Source organism: Lissotriton helveticus, chromosome 6 (genome assembly GCF_964261635.1).
Source record: "Lissotriton helveticus chromosome 6, aLisHel1.1, whole genome shotgun sequence".
Taxonomy (NCBI): domain Eukaryota; kingdom Metazoa; phylum Chordata; class Amphibia; order Caudata; family Salamandridae; genus Lissotriton; species Lissotriton helveticus.
Genome location: NC_136067.1, coordinates 1,399,773,982 through 1,399,787,575, shown reverse-complemented (window position 1 = coordinate 1,399,787,575; position 13,594 = coordinate 1,399,773,982). Strand labels below are relative to the sequence as shown.

Here is a 13,594-nt window from a genome sequence, read left to right as displayed (position 1 = left end):
TAACACTGGGTTGGAACAAATCCCATCAGCCCACCCTTATGGTGGAATATCGTCATGTGGGAAACATATCATGAATCCAGATCTCACCCAACGCACCTGGTGATGATGCGGAGATGGATTTTGAAAGTATTCTTCCAGACCACAGTGTTCTTCAGATGGTGCTAAGGGAGTGCAGTGCCAGTGAAAAAATAAAGTGAAGAGTGACAATAAAATTGACTCTCGGGACAAAAATTAAGTTTAATAGGTATTGTCCTGAGGTCAAGACTTAAAACAACGCCTGATAGTTTGAAATAATAACTATCTGTTGGCGCAGTGCAGTGGTGTCAACATGTTTCAGCTTAATTGGACAGAATGTCCAAGCTTTCTTCAGGACCGGATGGTATTCGGCGACTGCGTTTCGAAAAAGTTTTGCTAGAATATATGCACAAATATATTGGAAAGTTCCTACCAGATACTTTGAGCCCAAATGTTTTCTGGCGGATGTCCAATCATTCATTTTCTCCCAGCATTCTGTGGGAAGTTACCTCACCTCGCCCGGCACCCGCTCGGGGAGAAGGAGGCACCGCTCTATCCGTCGGTTCCTCTTGGCCGGCGTCCGAGAGGGAGTGGAGGCCTCTCGGACGCCGGCCAAGAGGAACCGACGGATAGAGCGGTGCCTCCTTCTCCCGGAGCGGGTGCCGGGCGAGGTGAGGTAACTTCCCACAGAATGCTGGGAGAAAATGAATGATTGGACATCCGCCAGAAAACATTTGGGCTCAAAGTATCTGGTAGGAACTTTCCAATATATTTGTGCATATATTCTAGCAAAACTTTTTCGAAACGCAGTCGCCGAATACCATCCGGTCCTGAAGAAAGCTTGGACATTCTGTCCAATTAAGCTGAAACATGTTGACACCACTGCACTGCGCCAACAGATAGTTATTATTTCAAACTATCAGGCGTTGTTTTAAGTCTTGACCTCAGGACAATACCTATTAAACTTAATTTTTGTCCCGAGAGTCAATTTTATTGTCACTCTTCACTTTATTTTTTCACTGGCACTGCACTCCATTAGCACCATCTGAAGAACACTGTGGTCTGGAAGAATACTTTCAAAATCCATCTCCGCATCATCACCAGGTGCGTTGGGTGAGATCTGGATTCATGATATGTTTCCCACATGACGATATTCCACCATAAGGGTGGGCTGATGGGATTTGTTCCAACCCAGTGTTACTCCAGGCGTGACCTGATGGACCTACGGTTCTAGTTCTGACACAACACACAAACAGTTCTGTGGACCAGGCATCTCTTTTTTGTTGTTTCAGTATTTGTAGGGGTCTGAGCTGTCTGGTCATTAAACAACCCCTTCAGACCCTCCTTACCTTATTTTTAGAGGCCTGTAGGGATGTACTTCTCTATTACCAGAGAGAGGGGATGGGGATGTTTCCTACACTCTTGGAATAAGCAAGCCGCTGGGAAGGACTCCTAAAAACAACAGAAATTAAACAAACTATCTCATGGAGCACCTAAAATTATTTGAGGCATGAGTCCCTACATACATCAACAGAAGAAGCTGCAAGCATTGGCAACCAGCAAACTTCTAGTTCAACAAGAAGGGAAGGTACAAATATCCGTCAATGTACATATAGCTAGAGGCATCATCAAAAAGTTGACAGTTTAGGTGACACAAAAAGAAGAAAACAGAGGAACTTTATTCTGATCTGTAAACATTTAAAAATTACTTTTCTTTCTTATTAATGGCCTTGATTACTCTTAGTGGCCATTGAACTCCAGTGGGGATGTTAATGGCAAGTGGCATATCATATCTTAATTATGAGATAAGTGAGAGCGCCGAGGATCTGTTTACTTTCATCTAGAGATTCCTCTGGGTCAAAGTCTGGAGTAAAATATAGGGAATTATTTAGGGTATCGGACCCGGAATTAGATTTCCTCAGTGAACCCTCATTTCTTAGTGACCTTCAGGGTCCAACTCATAAGTGGCTGGATCTTTCACTGTTATCAATAACTCTGAATAGGGAAAATACCAATCCTTTTCCGTGGTCACTGATAATGAAGGCCTAGGTGTTCTATCTGCTCTTCGATGTACGCCTATTTTGATGGGGTGGTCTGGGCGTATGAGCTGTACCCTTGATCTTTGGCACATTGATTTGCTTTGTGCTCTTTCCTCATCAACTGAGTTTTCCTCAAGCAGATAAGCGTATCTATGACAGAAATAGTAAATAGTGTTATCAAGCAGTGTAACTTAAAATAGGCGTATAACATGGTCTGCCTACGTTGCGTTATCAGGGGTTTGGCATTCCAATCTCAATATAAGCTTATGTACATGAAATGTTGACGTTCTAAATAAAAAAACTATGAACCCACCAAACATAATCTAGTCAAATATATATCAAATCGACCATTTAAGTTGTGCCCACCAAAAACCTAATTGTCCCTTTGATACTCAAACATTATGTGTTATTGTTACCCAACTTAAAGGTACTCTTTCTATCGGCATTACGAGAACTGATCACACTGGTTTTCCGCAGTAGGGGCTCAACCCAAAGAGCTACCCACATCAGCACATTTCTAAAGCTCAACCAGTTCCAAGGTTTTCTTGTCAGCCGCACTTCATCGCTCTTTCGACTGGCTGGAGCTCGGCAAAAAGTTGAAAGGGCAGCCTCTTATCTTGCGGGGCAGTGCATGGAACATCTCCTGTTGCTATAAAAAGACTCGATCTCTTGTTATGGCTGTAAAGAGCCCTTCCCTTGCCTCTTTGTCACTGACAAAAGCGAGCAGGAGTAATAACTTTCTCCTCCAGCCCTGCCCACGTGGATCACCGGGCTGCACGGGACGATAGAGCAGACTCGAGTGTATACACTGCAGTTAAACACGCATATTGATTTTCATTTTGGCAGCAATTAGCTTTCGAAAAGTCTGCTTTTGGGTCACGTGCTCGCCGCAAATCAAAAGCAGATTGCCCGTCCCCGCAGGTCCAATCAGGTTCCTGTGAGGAGCGTGCACGCGCCAGCGTGCTGCGGTCTGCCTGGCGGGCTCCGCGGCCCTCTTAATGAGGCGCTCTGCTCCGGTGTCCGCGAGGCCACGGCTGGCTGTTGGCGACGCCGGTCGTTTGACGTACAGACTGCTTTACGTTCCGTCCCCGACGTAACGGTCTTCAGGCCCCGTTTAATAAGATGCCAACGGACTTCCACGTGCACGTTTGTCTAGGTTCCTTGCAGCCTTCCGTCAGTAGTCTGACTGAACGTTACTTTTTCCCCTCGGCCATGGATTAAAAAAAAACACAAAAAAAACACGAGCAGCTTTCCAGGAAACTATGTAAGAATTTGGAACTGGCCGATTTTTTATTGTGACCTGCCAACGGTTCAACAAAAGGAGCCGAAGGGGCCGCGCTTTCAAATATCACGGTCTGCGCTCAGGGCCTGCTGCCTGCCAAATATCCCCAAAGCGAGTGAACCCCTCTTGTTCTCCCTGCAAGTGGCCACACTCGCCTGTGCCCTTCGCTTCCTGACAGGTCTGGCTGAAATACATGCTCTACACCTGATATTCCTGAACTTCTTTCAGTTAAAAAAAAACATGCGTATTAACAATTTTTGGGATTCCTCTACTCTGGGTGGAATATGTATTTTTTTTAATTCCTTCGAAGTCTTGAATAAGCGAGGCGAGTAGCGGGTGCCAGTGTCCTTGGCAACAAGTCTGAACGAACTCTTGGCAAGCTGGTTTAACCATGGCTGTAAACCATTCTTCTGGGCTCAAGTGTTTGATAGCACAGCCTCCTCCAAAGAAGGGCACACCTGTCATAGGGTCCACAGATGGCTCCCAACTTATCAGGAACACCCTGTCCCAGCTGTGGCCTTTCTTTCTTTTCAAATCATTGTTTTCAGGTGTTTCAGTCGAATTGGGTGCATTGATTGAGCCAGAAATACAACCCACAGAAAGCAATAGGTATAGGTTGTTTCTGGAAAGCTCAAGACTGGAAAATGGTGTCCCTGAGGAAATGGAGTATTTTCTAACCTTAGCTTGTGGGAGCCATTTCTGTTATTTGGTGTGCACCCTGAATATCGAACCCACAATATCGGTGGGATAAAATAGTGAAAAAAATATGACAGGTCAATCTACATTTTCTATACTGAACTCCACCTGTATGTTCCTATGAGAAACACATATCTCCTAGCTATGTAAATGTGGAGTTAAGAATAGTAAATCTAATCTTTCCCATATGTACTTACTTTTCACTATTTTGTCTCAATATCCTGTCCTCGATATTCTTGTACCACTATATTGCTAGTGTCAATACACAGAAGTACAACCCTGTTCTTTGAACAGCAGTACCACCACCCTCCAGGCAAAGCAAAGCATGGTTCCTGACCGAGCATGGCAAGTATTGGTTCAATCCATCTTAACAGAGAGACTCTAACAGATCATTTTAGGTGAACGCTGTTCAAAGACCTTCCCTCATCTAAAAGGATCTGTCCTTCCTCAGTTTAATAGTAAAATTTTCCCAGTAGTTTGTCTTATCCTGTTTGCGTCAATCTCTTAAAGTAATAAGCTCACAACAGTTAAATTGTTCTGAGCATCCAATTACTTTTGAAATTCGAGGACATGCAAAGCATTCATCACCATGCCGATTTGCTCTGTCACACAGTCTGGGTGCCTTACGACTGGTTCTACCTCTCCTCCTCCAAGATCAAATTCCTGCCTCTGTGAAATGAATATACAATGTCCACTACAAGAACACCAAAGCACATGCATCCATTTTAAGTACAGGAGTAAAAGCCCTTAGTAACCATTTCCACTCATTCTTGCCATATGAGTTGCATCAAGTTTCCTTCGGAGGAAGGATTTGGTCTCCTACACCTACTATAGATGGCAATCCTCTCATCATCCTTCAACTGTGGTGGAAAGCTAAACTCTTACTGTGCGTGAGCTAGATTTACAACACCTCTTTACTGACACAAACAAAGCATGTACAGAGCAGCAGGGCAAACCCCCCATACAGCACATCCCAATCTGTCCCCAATCATTTACATGGTGCATCCCCGAACAGTATCTATTACAACTCATACTACTGCTGAGGCAGAAACAGGCATCTAAAAGATGAATCAGGGAGCACTCTATTAGAGATATATAGTTGGTGTAGTCCAATATTGTGAAAACTGAGGGTGAAACTTTTCAAATGAAACTTTTCTATATTATGAATAAATTATCTTTATTTTAATTTCAAAACCGAGCTTCATACAGCCTTTATTTCCATTCCAAGCCAACACGTTTCATTCAAGCAAACTTCTCCAGAGCAAAGTAATAAAGGGAGGATCAGATCCTAATAAAACATTTTTTTTTATCTATGTCCACAGTAGAAGGAACGGTAATCAATACCCAAGTCAATATCTATATCGCATGTTGATGGTGGCGTGCAAAGCCTGTAGCAACATTTGATAAATGCAGCTAGCTGGTGTATCCCTAAAGTCCACAGAAGTAAGCATGTGTTCCCCAATCAATGACACCTCCATTGGCTACTTTTCAGAGAGCAGTATTGTCAAAAACATATGCGTTAACCACAGGCTTATATACTAAAAAAACAAAACAACCTTCCCATGTACACGAACTGCTGTCTATGCTTGACCACCAACAATCTTCCTAAAACTGTTCCCTCTGGTCATCCATGTACCAAACAATCATTAAAATGTTTCTGGTGAGCGAGCTTGCTCTCCTCTCCGCTACATTCAATGGTAAATCTGATCCAGTTGGAAAAAACAAAAGCTGGTACTATTCTAGCGGTCGCCGCCCATCTCCTTCCTGCCCACTTGCTGAACTGGACCAATCACAATCCCCAGTCTCCTCTGTAGTTCATCCAATGGCAATATACTCCCATTTTATTTACAGTGCTATTATCTAATGTTGTGTTTAGAACTATGAACTGGATTTTATTGCCATAGTCTACTCATTTACATACCTCAATATTTGAAACCATTCTAATATAGATTACTAAAGTTTAGGACGGTTCTATCACGTTTTCTTAGCCATGAAATATTATTATTCAATAATACCAGGCGTTCTATCTGCAGTCCCATTCCACAATACAAACGTTCTCAGTTTACACTCGGAGAGCATAGTTAGGAAGAGGACTACTGGGTCCTAGCGCGCTCCGCTGCCGTCGTTGTGAATATCTATTGTTTGATGCCTTTCGCTGGCAGGCCAGGCTTTTGAACCCCATTATTCACCCTTAAAGACCCACAGGCAGCTTCTATGAATCATTCTCAAAGAAGATATACGTCGTGCCACGTGCAAGATCTCCCACATGATTTACCTACAAAGTTCAGCCTGTCCTCGCCCCTCCGTTCATCAGCCACGCCCACGAACCCTCATAAATGTAATCACCCCAAACCGTGTTGTTTATATGCACACTAGTATGTGCTACGTACTGATAGATAAACATCATTCCAAGGAGCTTGCACAGTATTCTCACTGCTTCTTCTTCGAACAGTACCACTTTTATTACAATTTGGCACATTAAAAACTGGTACACACCACAATAGAGAAACGCGTGCAAAATCAGCCACCCCACAGACAATGTAACACTCCAAGCACGCGATAACCGGAAGCACCGGAAACGAAAAAGGAAACAAAGAGTAAATGAAACATATCCAGACTGACAGAATGTAAGTATTATTTGTGCAACAGTTTATTCCAGGGAAAGAGCTGGACTAAGAGAAATAGTATTAAAATGCAGACAACACGTTCAAAGCCCAGTCGAAAACTAGTTTTAAAATGAGACAACATGTTCAAAGCCCAGTCGAAAACAATGAGATTTCGTCTTTTAGCAATAAGCCTGCTTGGTAACTGGCCCACAGAAGTTTGCATTCCGGGTTAGCTGCTACTACGGAAGCTGCTGGGCTGCCAATTACATGGAACTACCAGTTCTGGTGAGGATGGTATTCAAGCATGAGGCCAAACCACCACAGGCACAATCATTCTCACGAACCCCCGTTTCTGTACAAAATGTGCAGCCAGCAGGGTAAAGCACCTTACCTTTAACCAGCGCCCACCTGTCGGCGCAGAATAATAATGATCCAGGGTCCGCGTGCCTCTCTTGTGCAGGCAGGAGGCTTTGCCCTCAACAAAGCATGTGCACAAATTCCCAACAAAAACGGAGTGTGACCATCTCAAAAGTTCACAGTTCACCCAAGAGTGCCGCCGAGCTCCTCGCTAGCGCGGATCGCCCCGGTTCACCCTTGCCGCGCAGTAACCATGACATCGCGAAACACAGCCGATTATCTGTCTGAGCTCCCCGGGAACAATGGCCATCTGCATTTTATCAATCACTTGTCCGCTGCGGACGGGGACGGTGTGACAAAGCTGGTCCAGCAACAAAAACCTCATCTGTCAGAAAGATGCAACTTCAATAATTAGGGGATAGGGGTGGATAAGAACCGCCACGGGAGGGCTCCATTTCAGGGTAAATGCTACCGCTGGCTGTACTGTTTGGCAGATAAAGAACGGTAAATCGCCATTTTTCACAAAGTGACGTAAGGAAAGGGAGGAAAAAAGCAACCATGAATAAACACTACATAAATGACTTCTTTGGCTCCCTCAGCCACAAAGTACAAAACTATCTCGGCTTAAAAATCTATTTTAACTGCTGCTGATTTCGTGGTCTTTTTGAGCCAGCATCTCTCTGTACCTGACAAGAGTGCGCTGGATTCCCATGCTATTACTAGGTCTAGGTTAGTATCATTGTGGCACAGGTAAACATACCACAGACGTCTTTCACACTTGACCTCCTTGGGCTCTGTCACCTTGCACGTTGGTGTAAACACTAAATGTCAAACTAACACGTCAATACTTTATACTTATCCCACCGACTAAACGCATCAACACAACCATCTTGGCCTTAACGCCGCTTCCAAATTCCTTACTGAATTGTCCAACTTGGTTGTCTTTCCTCTTTCTATTCACCTACTAGTCATTCCTCACCTGACCTACCAGTCCTCTGATAAGCTGCATGCACAACGGCCATGGGTCACCAGATTTGAAAAACTACTACCTACAACAACAGAACTCATTTCAAGAAACAACACAGAGCTCAACAGCACTAATTTCAAGAAACAACACAGAGCCCCCTGAGCTACTCCAACCTGCCCTTGCCACCATGTGCAAGCTTTCCAACCCAGTACAGGATGGGAGCAGGACGGTGGGCGTACATGGTTTGTGATAAGTGTGTGGAGCATTATGATGTTGGCCAATCAGATTATGATATAGTCTGTGCATCCCCATTAGCCTCATCATGTCTCGGAGTGACACCAACTCTGAACCACTTACTTGGACATGGTGGTGTTGTTTGTTTACGTCACATGTGAATACTGAGAAAACTTGCTGGATCATAGGCATATTCTTACTTTAAAATCCACTGGCAGGGAGTACAAATTCTCTCCCACATTTACTCACTTTTTCAAAACACATCTGAATGTGGTCCTGGCATAAAGGTTGCCTGCCACATTCAGCAAGGAAGTCATCCTGTACATTTGTCGGTGAGGCTGCTTGCAGCTTTTACCTCGTAGTGTTAATTCTATCTCTACAAGTTGTTAAATGTTGGGTGCAATGCTGTGGACTGTGCAGTGCTCTTCTATGGCACGCTAAGGGGATGGTGGTTGTTCCAAGCACTGACATTAAACGTGTTCGCCTCTTAAACTTTAAGGCTTCTAGCATTGTGGAGTTGCCTGAAATCATTAGAAAAATACATGTTCTTACATTTGGAAACAATCTGCTGTTATCCTACAGCAAGGCACAAGTGCCTCGTGGTGCATGCTGATGGGGTTTGACGCAATGAGCAGGATCTTAATAGCATTAGCTCTACACATGGTGAAAGTGCACAGAATGCATCAATCATGCTCAGCCCTAGGCTTCTCAAAACACATTTTAGAGATGGACATTGACACCCTTAAAACTTCGAATCACAGAGTACAACCAGCTTTGGTTAAAAGTTACTCCAAAAAGGTTAAAAAGGTTGCAAGTGGTCCTTTTGTGAACATTAGGTAGCCACTACCCAAAAGGCCAGCTTAAGAATAACTGTTAAGCACACCTACCTCAATTAGGAAGAGTAATTTGAAATGTGATGCACCGTCTTTGTCAGCTTGGATGTGCCCGTGGACAGTTTAGAGTCCTTTTTGCTCTATGCAAATCCCTTAACTCACTCAACCTCAGCGGGGCAGCTGCTTAAGCCCAACTTCTACATTTGTGTCTGCATACGCCCTTGAGTTCATAAATGATTCCATTGCAGTTATGAGCCAGTATAACCAGAATGAAATGTCCAATCACCACTATGGCTGGTGTACGCCCAGGTAAGAAAACCACATTCCCAAATTTACATTTGTTCAGCTAAACCTGCAGCAGACCCGCCAGGCACACTTGTTAAAAAAAATGGTACGAGCACAAAGTATGCCTCTGTGCCTAATATGCTTTCCTACCAAATGCAGACGGTCCTCCCAGCAGCTGGGCAAGAGTAGCACGCGCCCTACAGGATGTTTATACATATGTGAGCCGGTTCGGGTCCCGTTAGCAACCGCGTTCTTTATCCACACACCTAGCAACTGCTGTGACTCCTAATTCCAGTTTCCACCCAATCAATGTGCCCCAAGAAGAAACAGCATAACTTCAGAAGCCCAGGACCTTTAACTCTGCTTATTTTGCCAAATCACAATTACCCTGTTGTGATGACTTTAAATGTGAACTACTGAGGGAACACCACTTACATGATTTTTCTGAACTACCTGGATTTTAGTGAAGGCATCAATGCTCCACCAAGTATAAGATTTATTAACAAGTTGCACAGTCTCCGGATGAGGTCTAATGTGCTTAAACAGGTCATGGATTGGAGAGGTGACACGCAACAGAATGTAAGTAAATGGTGTGCCTTCTATAGGAAGGATGTGGAGAGTGGGAAGCCACCAGCATAAATTCTCAGCTCTTTAAACCACTCACAGGCTACTCTGCAGAGTGGATAGAAGAGATGGTTCAGTCATCAGTAGTTTACACAAAGTTTAGCTTTAGTCTTAGAAAGAATCTGAAGCAGGAGGAACAGCTGTAAGAATGGTCTCAGAGCTGGCAAAGGAAGCCCAGTTTAGCCATGAGCAAAATCAAGCATTTGGGGCGCAGATACCCAGGTTAAGTGATGTTGTAAGGGCTTCGGACATTAGAGTGATGTTTGGTTTAGAATTTCAGAACACCTAAAAGGGGGTAAATAATATGAAAGACTGTGAGGAGAGTGTGAGGAAGTTTGAAGTTCATAAACAGTAGGATACGTAGTAAGTGAAAGGAAACTCTGTGACTACTGTGTGCTATTGTGTGAGTCATCATCTATAACACGTTGCCCAGTTTGAGAAAAGACATCTCTAAACAGACAAACTCAGATGAACAGCAATCCATACTCACAAGCAGCAGAACCCATAGGTTTCACAACAATGACAAAAGAATCTGTAGGAGACCTGAGGCTTTAAGCACTACCCAATTATCAGAAGTACAAATAAAGTTCAGGAAGGTGGGCTAGAGTGGTGTCACCCAAATTTCAACCAAGACAGACAATATACAGGGAAGCATCTTGATTGACTGGGGCCAGTCTTGGGGGATATATCGCGTCATGTTTTTCGCAGCAAGGGCACTAGATTTAATGAATCGCAGTGTGGAGTTAAAGAGAGACAAATAACTGAAACTAGTCGGATACAGACAACCTATCGTGGTGACGAGATGAAAGACAAAACTGGAGCCCAGAGTAGCTCTTGTGGGTGGATGCCTGCCTGGGTGGAGAAAGGAGATGGCCCTAGCTGCCCCTTATCTGCTGTGGGATCGTGTCCTGTTCCCCCATGCCTAGGGTGACCAGATGGCTCCAAGTCACCACTTCTCTATTCCTGGACTATATTTAAAAATATTAGTGCATTCTTGGAGTTGTAGCCTTGTTTTATTTTAATTGCGCTGATTGGATCAACATACTTGCTAACAACCTTGCACAAGGGACTATGACAAAATTACCTCTACGAGATTAAAAGTAAAAGTGGACACTTACCGCCAACAGCAAAGACTTTCTCTCCCACAAATCCACGGAGGGACCTCTGTTTACAAACGGGAAGCGGACTGGCTCGGTGCAAGATGCACAGTGACTGTTGCCAGAATTTTCCTCTACAACCACCGAGCAAAGGATGGCCAGACAGACAGGCACGCGTCTAAAAGCGCGCAGGCAAACCACTTGGCTGTGTAATCCGAGCAACACTAAAATGTATCCAAACAAACGCAACCTTCCCTGCGCTCTATCTCAACAATACCAGCACAGATGCTGACATCACCCGTGTTTTACTTGCCAGAGGCAAGCAACTCCGCGATGGGACCTTAAGCAGTTCTGAACAGGGCGAACAGTGTGCACAGAAGGCAGAAAGAAACAGAAAAAAAAATATTCCAGTCGCCCATCCCTACTTCCCAGATAGTAGCAAAAACACTGCCGCAAAAGAGACTGGAACAAAGGAACTCTTCGTGCTGACTTAGTTCTCAAAGGGATCTCTCGTCTTACTCGCTGCTTTGTTTTTAAGTTGGACGCCTGCAGGATCAAATTCACAGTCTAGAAACCGGTTTCTTGCTAGTTTTCCCCGTCCTTACCTCCTGCACAAAGGGGCAGCTCCAATCCGAGGGATCCGGGGGTGCAGTCTGGTGCTCGGGGCTCCAGGGGTGCAGTCTGGTGCTCGGGGCTCCGGGGGTGCAGTCTGCTGCTCGGGGCTCCAGGGGTGCAGCCTGCTGAATCCTGCACCGCCCAGGACCCGGCAGCCAGCACAGGGAGTTCCACACAAGCCCGGGGAGGCGGAGGAGGGCGCACACGCAGCACCGTTTTCTTCCCCCCTTCGCCGTCTTTCCTTCCAAGTCCGGAAACTCTGGCTAACGCTCCGAGAGGCTCGGCCGTTGGGAGCTAAAAACAGCTCGTCGTGTTTTAGTCACTCGGCTACACCCTGCGTCGTGCGCTCCTCTCTTTCCACTGCCGCGGCGGAGCGCGGGGGTCTGAGGGGCGCTGGCAGTGATTAGCCGGCGCGGCTTGGCACATGGCGCGCGGCCGCCGGGGAGTACATGCCGCCGCCCGGGGCCGTCCGAGCGCGCATTCCGCCGCGCTGTGGTACTCGTGTGCGGCCAAACACTTGTGTGTCTTGTCACATTCGTTTCTCGGCAGAGGCGCGTGGAGTGCACTTGAGCATCCCCCGAGCGCGCCCTGGGTCAGTCGTCACTCATCCTCACAACCACACGTGGAATGCGAGAGCCCCGTAATATTCGTGTTTTCGTGTCACATCCTGAACCACAATTTTATTGCTTTGCAACCCAGTGTACATTTCCACTAAACGGCTTGTTTGAACCACACAGCGTCCCTCAAGGCGGACGTCCAAAAGAAACCCAATTATTATTAAAGATACTTCTTTTAGAGGATAAATAATAGACGAGGCACTGAAGAGGTAAGGTAGAGCCTTCTTTATTCAGTCACCCACGCTCCATAACGGACACAACTGTCATCTGCCTGAGCATTCTAAAGCAGGCTCCTTTGGAACGTTCAACCAGTAACCACAGAAAGGGGCCGAAGGGACAAACCATTATCACAAAGTTCACATTGATTGTTATTGTGAATATTTACATGCGATAAAGAATATACTCATTAAATTACAACAATACTATAATTACTGCTACTGGAATAATTATTACTTTTTTGATATTCATTATCATTCATCATTATTCCAATATTAACATTTTATTCTCAAATATGTGTGTTATTATGTTTTATAATGTATGTTCTTTGCTATTCTGGCCAGTATTACCTTTAACATTGTTATTAATGTTGATATTTGATCACAACCTTCATTATTATATTATCCTACTACCAACATATCGAAGAGGCCTTAGTGCTAACTTTTCAACTGTGGGACACGGCAGCCTGAGCTCTGGGCTTGGACACATTATGGAATCCTTGGTGAATCAGAATGGACTCCTAAATCGCTGTGGCATCAGTACTCAATGAGCAGATGCAGCTTGGAGCTGGGATCGTTCAGCACCCATATACTCACAGAATCTAGCATGAACACATCCTACATATGCCAACCAACTCAACTGTCCATTTCCCTGAGGGAATGATAGCAAGCAGTTCAATCACCAGTCTCACTCTAAACAACACATGTCTGCGCTTTACAAACAAGTCAATGTGCTAGAAGCACATGAAAATACCATCAAAATAATGAACACATTTAAAGCACAAGGTTGATCAAATAGCAAACCATTAATGACATGCATTCCCATTCATCATAAGATCCTTAAACTGATCAGGTAATTTCTTGGTCTTATCGTCCCGGTTGTTTGTCCACCTTCAGGTTGCCTATATATCCTCTTCCAAATCTGGCTACATCCAATATTCAAGTTCTAAAATACTTATTGTCTCCTGATTGTCATTGCCCATGCTACACAAAGTAACGCTATTCATCACGCAGATTCCCAACTTTCAATTCTACAAATGCTCGTCTTCAGTTAATTAACTCTCACTACCATCCACATCATTAATACCTTTCCCTCATTATTTTGCCTTGGT

General features: G+C 44.6%; 1 protein-coding gene across 3 annotated transcripts in view; it reads right to left on the bottom strand.

The window, feature by feature from the left end:
- The window catches only part of TIAM2 (TIAM Rac1 associated GEF 2), a 340,543-nt gene extending 328,360 nt beyond the window's left edge, over window positions 1-12,183 (bottom strand). Inside the window, exon 1 of one of the 3 annotated variants that reach the window (XM_078649180.1) lies at window positions 11,641-12,183. The gene's annotated coding sequence lies outside the window, so the exon portion shown is untranslated. Of the gene's footprint in view, window positions 1-9,083; window positions 9,118-11,056; window positions 11,186-11,640 lie in introns of those variants that run through there. The other 2 variants (XM_078649181.1, XM_078649182.1) reach the window with 2 other exon arrangements.
- Window positions 12,184-13,594: the final 1,411 nt, after the last annotated feature.